Source organism: Thamnophis sirtalis, unplaced genomic scaffold (assembly GCF_051295495.1).
Source record: "Thamnophis sirtalis isolate CommonGarterSnake01/CBP01778 unplaced genomic scaffold, rThaSir2_p1.2 scaffold_4, whole genome shotgun sequence".
Classification (NCBI taxonomy): domain Eukaryota; kingdom Metazoa; phylum Chordata; class Lepidosauria; order Squamata; family Natricidae; genus Thamnophis; species Thamnophis sirtalis.
In genome coordinates this window covers 70,938,473-70,950,659 of record NW_028261384.1, presented here as the reverse complement: position 1 = coordinate 70,950,659, position 12,187 = coordinate 70,938,473, and the positions used below count along the sequence as shown (strand labels likewise).

The 12,187-nt window shown below is 47.0% G+C and overlaps 1 pseudogene; it reads right to left on the bottom strand.

Moving 5' to 3' along the window:
* Nucleotides 1–4,897: 4,897 nt before the first annotated feature.
* On the bottom strand, nt 4,898–5,997 carry LOC148045907 (uncharacterized; annotated as a pseudogene).
* Nucleotides 5,998–12,187: the final 6,190 nt, after the last annotated feature.

Sequence of the window (12,187 nt, the reverse complement as noted above, 5' to 3'; positions counted from 1 at the left end):
TAAAAGGAGAACAAAGAAACATTAGATACAATTGTCCCCTTGAGTAGAACAATAAAGGCAGATATAAATAAAATAAAATAAACATGGTTCGGTGGCCTCACATGGAGAGCCCAGAGAAGTACACAGCCGGGGGGGGAAAGCTCTCCCATTGCTTTTTAATTTATTTTAATATTATTTAATTGCTTTTGCCCCTTCCTAAATGTTAACATTTTCTTGAAGGAGACGGAAAGTTCAAAAATATGATAAACAAACAAACAAACATTACTATTCTAAAGAGCCAGTTTGATGTAATGCTAAGTTGCTGGCCTATAAAACGGAGTCTGTGATTTTATCTTAGAAGTTACAGTTACTGGTCTAAAATGCAGCAACATGGGCATTTCTTCATGGAAAGAAATAAAGACTTAGTATATGACAGGACCAAAAGCTTCTATCTTATAGTAAATAATTTGTGATAGCTTTAGAGATTTTTTTTCAGAAACTGTAACTAGATTTGCAATAATAATGAACATACAATCACAAATTTGTCTATCCTCATTTGCAATCATATTTAGGAAACTGTAAATTACATATTTATGACTTGAATTGATAATGAGAAAATTTGCTTTCCCTTGTTAGAAAAGGCATAGTCTTATTTGAGTATATGTATTTGAACCTGTGTAATGGCCTATCGGGAGCGGAATAAATTTCTACAGCTATACACTTTCTTGGACTGGGGTGCTTTTATCATTATTGCTGTTGACATACTGCATTATAAAAGCACAAACATGACAACTGAAGGATGGTTTACAGTGATTAGACCTCTCTTGGCTCCAAAGTAATTCTCCAGCTAGAGAACCAAACCATTTGTCTCTTGTCCAGCATTTATTATGTTCATGACATAATGCCCTTAATCATAAAGAATCTAATCTGAAAAACCAAAGCCAACTGATAGTTCAGTCCATGCATTCTTATGTTTTCTTTCCCAGTTCCCCTCTGGCAATTTTGATGGTTTTATGAAATTTATTAAAGGAATTCTAGTATATCTCAGAATTATTGCTAACAGAAGCACTGAATTAAAAAGATGAGATTACCAACTTGATTCTTAATAAGCTTTCTTGGAAACTAAGTCATACTGCAGGCTAGTAAAAGCACTTAGTAAAAATAGTGCATATTAGGTATCTGTTGAAAATTATTTAAAATGTTAACAACTAGATATGTTCCTCTGTTCATCTCTATGTTCTTCAGTGTGCCAAAATTCTTGTTGATAGAGCATGTGGGAAGGACACAGATAGAACTGTCCGGAAGACTTAGCTGCTTTGTATCAATTTCAGGAGCAGTTTTACAAGTATTTAAATTATCATTGTATAAGGTATATTTCCAAATTGCAATCAGATATTCTAAAAATAAATGCGAAGTAATCTGCATTTTCCAACACATATACTCTTTGGGCCTAATCTAAGACTCTTTGTTGTTTACCATGTCATTCATATTATTGTATATTTTCCCACTTAAAAAAATTATAGAAATGAGTTTGTTTTGTGGACTTTCAACCTACCGCATCCTAGTGTTATGGCAATGAAACTTGGTTCACTTTTCTGCACATTTCTGGATCCAATAGCTAATTCTATAATTTCCTCTTTGCTTTCTCCTATTTAATTTTATGAGGAAATCGATCAGCAAGTACATGACAGATACACAATTAATAAACAGAAATGTTTTCTAAATTAAACAACATGTTTCTGGCCAATAATCATTCCTCTATGGTTGGAAAGGCAAAAGCACTCAGAAATAGAAGCAAGAGAGTTGTTCCTCTTCCTCTCTGCTCTCCTGATAGTGCATTGTCCCCAGTGATTTTGGACTAGCAATGTCAAGAGGATTTAGTATGGCTATATCACTCTAAATGTGTAACCCACTGAATTCCATTTAATTTCTTGTCCTAGAAATAAATTTAAACTTGCTACTGCCAAATCACATCAAATCAGTTAATTAATAATAATTTGTTTATGCAGTTAGCTGTTAAGAAAGTATGCAAGCTCAGAAAAGAAAATCCATTGGTTTTTTTACATCTCTGGATGTCTTAATACATGATATTATTAATCAGAATTATTTAATCTGTTAACCAGAACTCATTTTAGTGACATCAAAAATATACAGCCCATCAGATATTAATAGCATGCAAATATTGGTATAATAACTATGATATTTATGTATGAACTATAAAACAGGAAATTCTCAAGTAAAAATATGAATTACCACAAATTCAAATCCAAGTATTTAGATCCAGAAAGTTGCTGGAGTTATATATTCGTTTTTCAGTGTAAATGAAACTGGCATTAAACAATTAGTGCAACATAGTGTGATATGCAGACTAAAGTCATTATTTGTATCCTTCTATGCCCTCATCAACTGTATGGTGCTATATTTATGCTTGTTTAGAATCATCATTATTTTGCTGTATGAAATGTCTGTTGAGTATGTTGCTCTAAGCTACTAAAGATAAAGAAGAACACAGTTGGACAATGTGATTAATGTGCAGTTTCTACAAACAGTGGGTCACAAACAGGGATAGGTTTCATTTTTTTTTACTACCGGTTCTATGGTCATGGCTTATTTGGTGGCCATGGCTTGTTGGTCATGTGACTGGGTGGTGTGGCTTCATGGTCATATGACTGGGTGGGCATAGTTGCTTGGTCATATGACTGGATGGGCGTGGCCAACTTGACGTCACTCATGTCAAGGAGCATCTTGCTTGGCCTCTCCTCGCCTCAAAGGCCTCAATGAAATACAATTTCTCTGTCTATTTATTTACTATTTCTGAACATCCAAAATATACTATTTAATCCCATGTATATATGCCATATGTGTACATACGTATTACATAGTATAGTGTACAGGCCCACAAAAAGATACATTATGTTGATGATGTTTGATGTTTAATAAATTTATAGGCCGCCCAATCCCGAAGGACTCCGAGCGGCTTACAACAATGCATTTTAAAAATAAAAAAGTTAAAAACACAGAAACATAGATTAAAAAAGACCACAACATACACCCAGTCTAATCAGGGCTGGAACTCAATCATGTGTTCAACAGCGCGGGGCCTGCCGGAATAGCCAGGTCTTAATAGCCTTTCGGAAGGCCATGAGAGTGGGTAGGGTCTGGATCTCTGGGGGCAGTTTATTCCAGAGGGTCGGAGCGGCTACAGAAGAAGGCCCTCCCCCGGGTGGTTACCAGCTTACATTGTCTGCTGACGGCACATGGAGAAGGCCCACCCTGTGTGATCTTATTGATCATTGGGAAGAAGACGGTCTCGCAGATATCCGGGTCCTAGGCCATGTAGGGCTTTAAAGGTAATGACCAGCACCTTGAATTGCGCCCGGAGACCAATAGGAAGCCAGTGCAGCTCATGGAGGATAGGTGTCATGTGGGTGTACCTTGGTACACCCAATATCGCTCGTGCTGCTGCATTCTGGACTAGCTGTAGTCTCCGAACACTTTTCAGGGGCAGCCCCATGTAGAGCGTATTACAGTAGTCAAGCCTTGAGGTAACAAGGGCGTGAGTGACTGTGTGAAGTGCCTCCCGATCCAGATAGGGCTGCAACTGGTGCACCAGGCGGACCTGGGTGAAGGCCCCCCTGGTCACAGCCAACAGGTGATGTTCTAATGTCAGCTGTGGGTCCAGGAGGACTCCCAAGTTGCGGGCCCTCTCTGAGGGGAGTAGATTTTCACCCCCCAGGCATAAGGATGGACTAACCGAACTGTCCTTGGGAGGCAACATCCATAGCCACTCAGTCTTGTCAGGATTGAGTGCGAGTTTGTTCACCCCCATCCAGACCCTGACAGCTTCCAGGCACTGGCACATCACTTCCACCGCTACACTGAGTTGGCACGGGGCAGAGAGATACAACTGGGTATCATCCACATATTGATGGTATTTGATCCTGTGCCGACGAATGATCTCACCCAGTGGCTTCATGTAGATGTTAAATAGGAGGGGGGACAAGACCAAGCCCTGTGGCACTCCATATTTAAGGGGCCTAGGGTACGACCTCTGTCCCCCAACCAACACGACTGCGACCTGTCGGAGAGGTAAGAGGAGAACCACCGTAAAACTCCCACCTCTTCTAGCAGAAGGATACCATGGTCGATGGTATCGAAGGCCACTGAGAGGTCAAGGAGCACAAGGATAGAGGAATGTCCTCCATCCCTGGCTTGCCAGAGATCATCGATCAGCGCAACCAAAACGGTTTTGGTGGAGTAACCAGGCCTGAATCCAGAGTGAAAGGGATCTAGATAATCTGCTTCGTCCAAGGTCCGTCGGAGTTGTAAGGCCACCACCTTCTCAACAACCTTCCCTAAAAAAGGGAGGTTGGAGACCGGATGATAGTTGTTGAGAATAGCTGGGTCCAGAGAAGGCTTCTTAAGGAGGGGTCTTACCACCGCTTCCTTCAAGGATGGCGGAAAAGATCCCTCCTGCAGAGACGAGTTAGTAATCCTCTGGAGCCAGCCTTGTGTTACCTCCCTGCTGGTCGAAACCAGCCAGGAGGGGCATGGATCCAGCAAACAGGTGGAGGCACTCATCGCTCCCATGGCCTTGTCCACTTCCTCAGGGGTGACAAGCTGGAACTCATTCCAGGAAATCTGAGCAAGACCTTCCCTTGGTACCTCATTGGTACTGTCCAACTGGAGTCTAGGTCTGTCCGAATCTGAGTGATTTTGTCTGACAGAAACTGAACAAACTCCTCAGCCCGTCCCTGTAAGGGTTCCCCTGCATCCTCCCCTTTTAGGAGGGAACGGGTTATCCTAAACAGGGCGGCTGGGCGAGATTCTGCGGATGCAATAAGAGCGGAAATTTTTTTGCACATTTTGCCACCCATATCTCCACTAAATAAGTCCTAATAAAGGCTCTTAGTAGTGTTCAGTCAGATTCGGAGTTGCTAGCCCTCCAACATCGCTCTAGGCATCTCTTTTGGCGCTTCATCTCCAGGAGTTCCTCGGTGAACCAAGGTGCCCTCCTGGATCCACTGCCGTGGAGAGGCTGCAAAGGCGCAATCCGATCCAGAGCCCCAGTCGCCATTGCATTCCAACTGGCGACCAAGGCATCTGTCGGAGTGTGGGCAAGAGAGTCGGGTATCTCCCCAAGCTCCGTCTGAAACCTCAGTGGGTCCATCAGGTGCCTGGGGCAGAACCATTTAATCAGCTCCACCTCCCTGCGGAGGGGGGGTAGCTTCCGAAAGTCAAGCCTCAGCAGGAAGTGATCTGACCATGACAAGGGTAAGGTCTCTAGTCCCCTTAGTTCCAGATCACATCTCCACTGCTCCGAGAGAAACACAAGGTCGAGTGTGTGTCCTGCTTTATGAGTCGGACCCTGAATTATCTGGGTCAAGGTTGTCATGGAAGCCATGAACTCCTGCACTCCATCAGAGCGTTTGCCCAGTGATGGCAAGTTGAAGTCCCCCAGTACTATTAGTCTGGGGAACTCAACTGCCAACCCGGCTACTGACTCTAGGAGGGCAGGCAGGGCTGTTGAGACGCAGCTGGGAGGTAGGTACATCAAAAACAAGCCCACTTGAACCCCTAGGTCTAACTTCAAGAGCAGAGACTCATACCCCACAGTCTCTGGAGCAGGGATCCTGCGAGGAACTAGTGACCTTCGGATAATAACTGCCACTCCCCCACCCCTTTACTGGTATCGAGGTTGATGGAGCACCTGAAACCCTTCTGGGCACATTTCTGAGAGGGGGACTCCTCCCTCATGTCCCAGCCAGGTTTCTGTAATACATGCTAGGTCCGCCCCCCCCCATCAAGTATTAAGTCCCGGATGAGGGGAGCTTTATGGATCACAGACCTGGCATTTAGCAACAGCAACCTGAGGCCACGGCCCTGGCTTCTCTTGTCACCAGGTCCTGGAGTTGAGCTTACAGGGCCGGAACAAGGGATCGCTGTAACGTAGTGAGCCCTCCTTCCCCAGTAATGGCTAGCCCTGTAGCCCCCATCATACCTGCCCTTCCCAACCATGATCGGGATGCTCCGACCCGCTCCCATCCCCGTAGACCCCCCTCTCCCTCCCATGGCCCCCGTTTTTCTCAGCAGGCCAAATCATTCTAGGGCCAGAGGTAGGCCTGGGCACCCTGCCACTTCTGCTTATGCACTCAGTGGAGGGAGCACCAGGCTGTGTTCCCAGCCCTCTCATGTATACTACACAACCATTCTCTCATTCATACCCCACTGTAATCATTTAAAACATTACAAAGTTACAAAACATGGTAATATAAACTTAATTAATTTAAAATTAAAAGTGGGCTCATTCATCATCGTTCACACCATGCATACTTCATCCCAGTAAAAATTGTGCAGTTCTCAATTTCCGCCCAAGCAGATTTGTGCAGTTCGGAACCAGAGCTGGTGTTGATATGGGAGGGGGAATTCTCAGTCTCACTCCTCCCTCGCGGGTCCAGAAAGCATAAAGTGCAAGGGGGGGCAGGAGGTCCAGAGTCTGAGAGTGGCCAGAACGGTTTCAGGGGGGGGAATGTAAACGCCAGTTAAAGAAGGTGGTTAAAGTCACGGCTGCATCCCCCCCACTTCTCGTCGCTTCCTCTCATCGTATGTGCGCGACACAACAGTCTATAAAGTTGCCAGCACACAATACAGTCTTTATAATCATTAAACTGATGATGTTTTTCGAGAGGCATACCAGAGGAGAAGGTGAAATAAGTCAGGGCCGAAAATGGCGGCCGCTGGGGGGAAAGTTCCAACCTCCAGGTGCACTGCCCATCCAAATTTTCAGCGCTGGGGGTAGGGCGGTCGAAAAGATGGGGCTGTCAAAACGGGCACCTCTAAGGAAGCAGTAGATGATATTAGGCGTGCCGGTTGCCGCACACCAAACGAAGAAATAGATGGCATAAAGCCTTGCAGCAGCAACAGCAAGGCCAAGAGAAGTCTGAGAGGAGGGAGGGGGGAATCTAGGAGAACTACGGTGGCAGCAAAGAACCAGCCACCCAGTCCCGATAGCCATTGTCCCAACACTCACCGCTCCCTTCTTCGGGCGAGGTATAAACCGCCTCGCCGGTGCAGTCCAGGACCAGTCCGGCACCTCCCCCCGGCAGCAAAAGCCGACAGCGAAAATGAAGACGCTCGCTGCCCTCACCACCCTCGCAATGCTGCCGCCATCATTGTCATTCGCACAGCGCCGCCGCCGCCATCGCTGCCGCAACCGCCAGCTGGTGCAGGAACACCGAGGCCGAAGTCGCCATCCAGGGGCCGACCGGGAGTGACCCCCCCCCCAGGTAATCACTTCTCTATGATGTCGGATGGTTGATCTCCTGCCCAGGTCTTCTATTGCGATAACTAGAGTCTCAGACCCTTGCGTTTTTGTCCGTTTATTCTTTCGAATGCCTAAGCAGTAACGCTTGGCCGCCATATTCCATCTTGCACATCTACTATATATATCTACTATATATATACTCTATGTATATGTACACACACACACACACACACACAGAGCACTTCTAACACTATACACATTCAATCTCACTTACTGCATTACACACCCAGAGTCCACTTTCTGCCACACATTTTACTGTAACTTCTGTACATTAGAACATTGCATATGCCTTCAGATGTTCTTCCCTAGCCTACACGACTGTTAAAGCCAGGAGATGTAATGGATTGAGTAAAATGTCGTGAAACTCACTTAACAACACTCTTGCTTAGCAACCAAAATGTTGACCTCAATTGTGGTCATAAGTCAAAGACTACCTGTGCCTTCCTCTGCATGGCAGTCTTGTCCTGGTAAACTCCTTCTCCTTTCTGGCAGTTTTCCTCTCTGTTAGAGGCACCAAAATAATCCAGACAAATATAAGGTTTCCTCCTGGAGCAGGGGGTTGGACTAGATGGCCTCCAAGGTACCTGCTAACCCTGCTATTCTATGATTCTGTAAGGATCTTCTGCTGGAGCAGGGGGTTGGACTAGATCAGTGGTAGCAACCTTTTTGGCACCAAATACACAAACTACAACCCCAAATCCACTTATTTATCGCAAAGTGAGAAAACGGAAATTTAACCTGAATAATGAAGTTTTATTACCTAAAATCATGATAAACAAGGCAGAGTTCAGAAAAATGTGATAAATGCACTTTTATGCCCCCTTTTTTCTGTGTTTGAAATATTAGGTTTAGCAACAATAAAAAAGAAAAACTTTTGTAATATAAAAATATCAGGCTAAAACATATGAAGAACAGTGGCAGGAACTGGGTATGTCTAGTTTAATGAAAAGAAGGACTAGGGGAGACATGATAGCAGTGTTCCAATATCTCAGGGATTGCCACAGCACCTGAGGGTAGAACAAGAAGCAATGGGTGGAAAATTATCAAGGAGCGAAGCAACTTAAAACTAAGGACAAATTTCCTGACAGAACAATTAATCAGTGGAACAACTTGCCTCCAGAAGTTGTGAATGCTCCAATACTGGGAGTTTTTAAGATGACGTTGGATAACCATTTGTCTGAAATGGCATAGGGCCATGATGGCGAACCTATGGCATGTGTGACAGAGGTGGCATGCAGAGCCCACTCTGTGGGCACACGCACAATCCCCAGCTGCTCCTCGGGTTTCCGCTGGTCTTTGCGGGTGCGGGAGCATTGGAAAATGACCTGAAAATGGTTTGAAAAATAGCTGAAAAACAAGCCATTTTCAGGGCCATTTCTGGGCCATTTTCCAGGCCATTTTCAGGCTGGCTTTGGGGTCATTTTCAGGCCAGTTTTCAGACATTTATGGACATTTTCTTTGGCACAAAAAGCATGGGGTTTTTTGCCCAAAAATGGCCTACAAACAGCCCCCAAAAAGGCCTGAAAACACCCCCCAAAACACCAAAAAAATAGTCATGAGGGTGCCAGCCAGTTGGTCTTCGGGTTTCTGGCACACCAGTGAGCATGCATTTCCAGTCTGGGCACTCAGTGCCAAAAAGGTTCACAATCACTGGTATAGGGTTTCCTATCCAGGCAGGAGGTTGGACTAGAAGATCTCCAAGGTCCCTTCGAACTCTGTTATTCTATTGTATTCTATCATTTCTTTCTCTCTTTCCCTCCCTCTCTCTTCCCCCGTTTCTCTTCTCCCTCTCTCTTTCTCTCACTTTCCCACTCTCCCTCTCTCCCTTTCTCTTTCTGTCCCCCCTCTTTCTCTTTCCCTCCCTCCCCCCTTTCTCTTTTCCCCTTCCTCCCTCTTTGTCTTTCCCTCCCTCCCTTCCTCCTTCTCTCTTCTCCCCTTCTTCTTTTTCTCTTTCCCTCCCTCCCTCCTCTCCTATCTTTCTCTTCCCCACTCTTTCTTTCCCTCCCTTCCTCCCTCCTTCTCTCTTCCCACTTCTTATCTCTTTCTCTCTCTTTCCCTCTCCCCCCTCTCTCTGTTTCCCACTCTTCCTTTTTCCCCCTTCTGCACCTGTATCTTTAAATTGTGCCTCTTTGTCTCAAGGGCTCGAGTAGGACAACGCAATTGGGAAAGGATTGGGGGGGAATAAGGTACTAAGAAGGAGAACAGAGGCATCTTGATAGCTTTTCCAGCAGAGGTTGTTCTGCGTCCCTCCACCCAATTGAGTGACAAACAGGTGTGATTTAAAGAGACAGGCCAGCTGATTTGGGGGAGAGGAGCAGCTTCTCCTTCCTCATAAGCAAGCCTGATAAGAGGACAACTGACCCTTCCTCTTTCTCCCCCTCCCTCTCTCATGTGTCTGTGTATGCATGCGCACAAGTGTGGTACAAGGTTGATAGAGGACAACTGCCCCTTCCTCTTTCTCGCCCCCCTCTCTCTCTCTCATGTGTGTATGCATGCATGCGGTGCAAGATTGAGGACAACTGCCCTTTCCTCTTTCCCCCCCTTCTTGTTGCGGTCATGCTTTTTTCTTCTTTCTCTCTCCTTCATGAGCTTACCATTCTCCTTGCAGCCCCTGCAGGACTTGAGACTTTCCCCTCTTCTCTTTCCCAAGGTGCTGGCTTTAATAGAGGGGAAGCAAAAGCCTCCAAATACGTGCATGGGGCGCCCTGCCCACTCCCCTCTGTTTTTCACTTTCAAAAGGCCTTTGAACACATGCTGAGGAAGAGCCACCACCCACCCTCATTCAACCTGCTTCTCAACCTCCCTCCCACCTTCATCCAAAGCCAGGAGGCTGAAGTTGGAATTTCTTTTCCAACTGCAAATGTGAATGAAAGGCGCTGGGCATCGGGGGGGGGGGTGCATCTGCCTCATAGAAGTTGTCCAGCTCCATTGAGTAGCTAAAGTGCACTACGGCGCATGGCCAGAGACTGGCAGGGATCCAAAGGAAGCAGCAACAGTGGTGGCACTCAAGGTCGGGATGGGCTGGCTGAGCTGGCCGAGTCATCCCAGGCTGGCTATTTATATCTGCCAGCCAATGGGCGCCCCATAGCATCCGCCTCCTGCCCAGTCCGATAGTTCCTCCCTGTCCCACCTGTGGCACCGCTTCTGGGCCAGCTGCCTGGACAGGCCTTGGAAAGGGGCACAGCGGCACTGAGAAAGCCACAAGCCTAAAGTGCCCTCGCTCCCAAGTGCAAACCAGAATGTCCCTGCCTCCTTGATTGGGACCTGCTGGGTGCCAACCATCCAAACAGAGCCCTTCGGCCCACTCTTCTGAAAGCCAGACAGGGCATGAAGGTGCTCCAGCCCCAATGTGCCACAATGGGAAGATGCGACTCCCGCAACTTCTGGATGGGACGCCTCAACCGGCCCTCACAGTGGTTCTCCAGCAGGCATCATTGAAGCTTCCTTCCCTCTGATAGTTTCCTGCAGCCGTCTTGTGGTGTGCAAGTGGCGCTCTGCCTGGTTTGATTCTGAGCCCCTGCCTAGTTAAGTGGGCGATTCCCGGGAGCATGGCAGCATGTGGGAGCAGAAAGCTGCTGCCATCTTCATGGATGTGCATGCCTTGGACTTGCAAATTCAAGGGATGCACATGTGCAAAGATGGCAGTGACAACGGCTCTTTCTTCTAACCGGCCAACCAGAGCCAAAAAGTGCTTTGTCCTCATGTTGTTGCCCAGCTCCTGGAGAGCCACACTGTTGCTGGTGATCCGGAGGGCAGGGGGAACCAGCCACTTCCTCCTAGCTCAGGAACCATGCACGTGCAACACTTCTGTGCAGAAGTGCAGAGCCTGCTTCCACTGCTGCTACCGGTTTGACGAATCCAGGCCGAACCAGCAGCAACCCACCTCTGATAGGTACTATGCAAACATTCAAATAGCTCTCATAATCTGAAGAAAATTCAGATAATAAAGTTTAAAGTTTAGTAACATTTATATGCCGCCCAATCCCGTAGAACTCTGGGCGGCTTACAATACAAAATAAATTAAAAAAGAATAGAAGGAAAGAAAAGATAGATTTAAAAAAACACACCATACACTCCGTTATAAGTGGGGCTGGACCGTATTTTGGGGTCAGCAGCCCCAGGCCTGCCGGAACAGCCAGGTTTTAGTGGCTTTACAGAAGGCCGAGAGAGTGGGAAGGATCCGGATCTCTGCGTGTAGATCATTCCACAGGGCCGGGGCAGCTACAGAGAAAGATCTCCCCCGCCAACCGGCATTGCCCGGTCGACGGTACCTGGAGGAGGCCAGCCTGTGAGATCTTATAGGTCGTTGGGAGGTATGTGGCAGGAGACGGTCCCGCAGATATCCAGGTCCCAAGCCATGTAGGGCTTTAAAGGTAACGACCAGCACCTTGAAGCGCGTTCGGAGACCGATGGGAAGCCAGTGCAGCTCGCAGAGGATAGGTATAACATGGGTGTACCTAGGTACACCCGATATCGCTCGCGCAGCCACATTCTGGACCAATTGTAGTCTCCGAACACTCTTCAGGGGCAGCCCCAAGTAAAGCACATTACAGTAATCAAGCCTAGAGGTGATGAGAGCATGAGTGACCATTTGAAGTGCCTCCCGGTCCAGGTAGGGTCGCAACTGGTGCACCAGGCAAACCTGGTCACAGCCGACAGGTGGTATTCTAATGTCAGCTGAGAATCCAGGAGGACACCCAAGTTGTGGACCCTCTCTGAGGGGTGAAGAATTTCGCCCCCCAGGCAAAGAGATGGAATATCTGGTCCGTTCTTGGGGGGCAACATCAATAGCCACTCGGTCTTGTCTGGATTGAGTGCCAGTTTACTCCCATCCAGACCCTGACAGCCTCCAGGCACTGGCACATCACTTCTACCGCTTCGCTG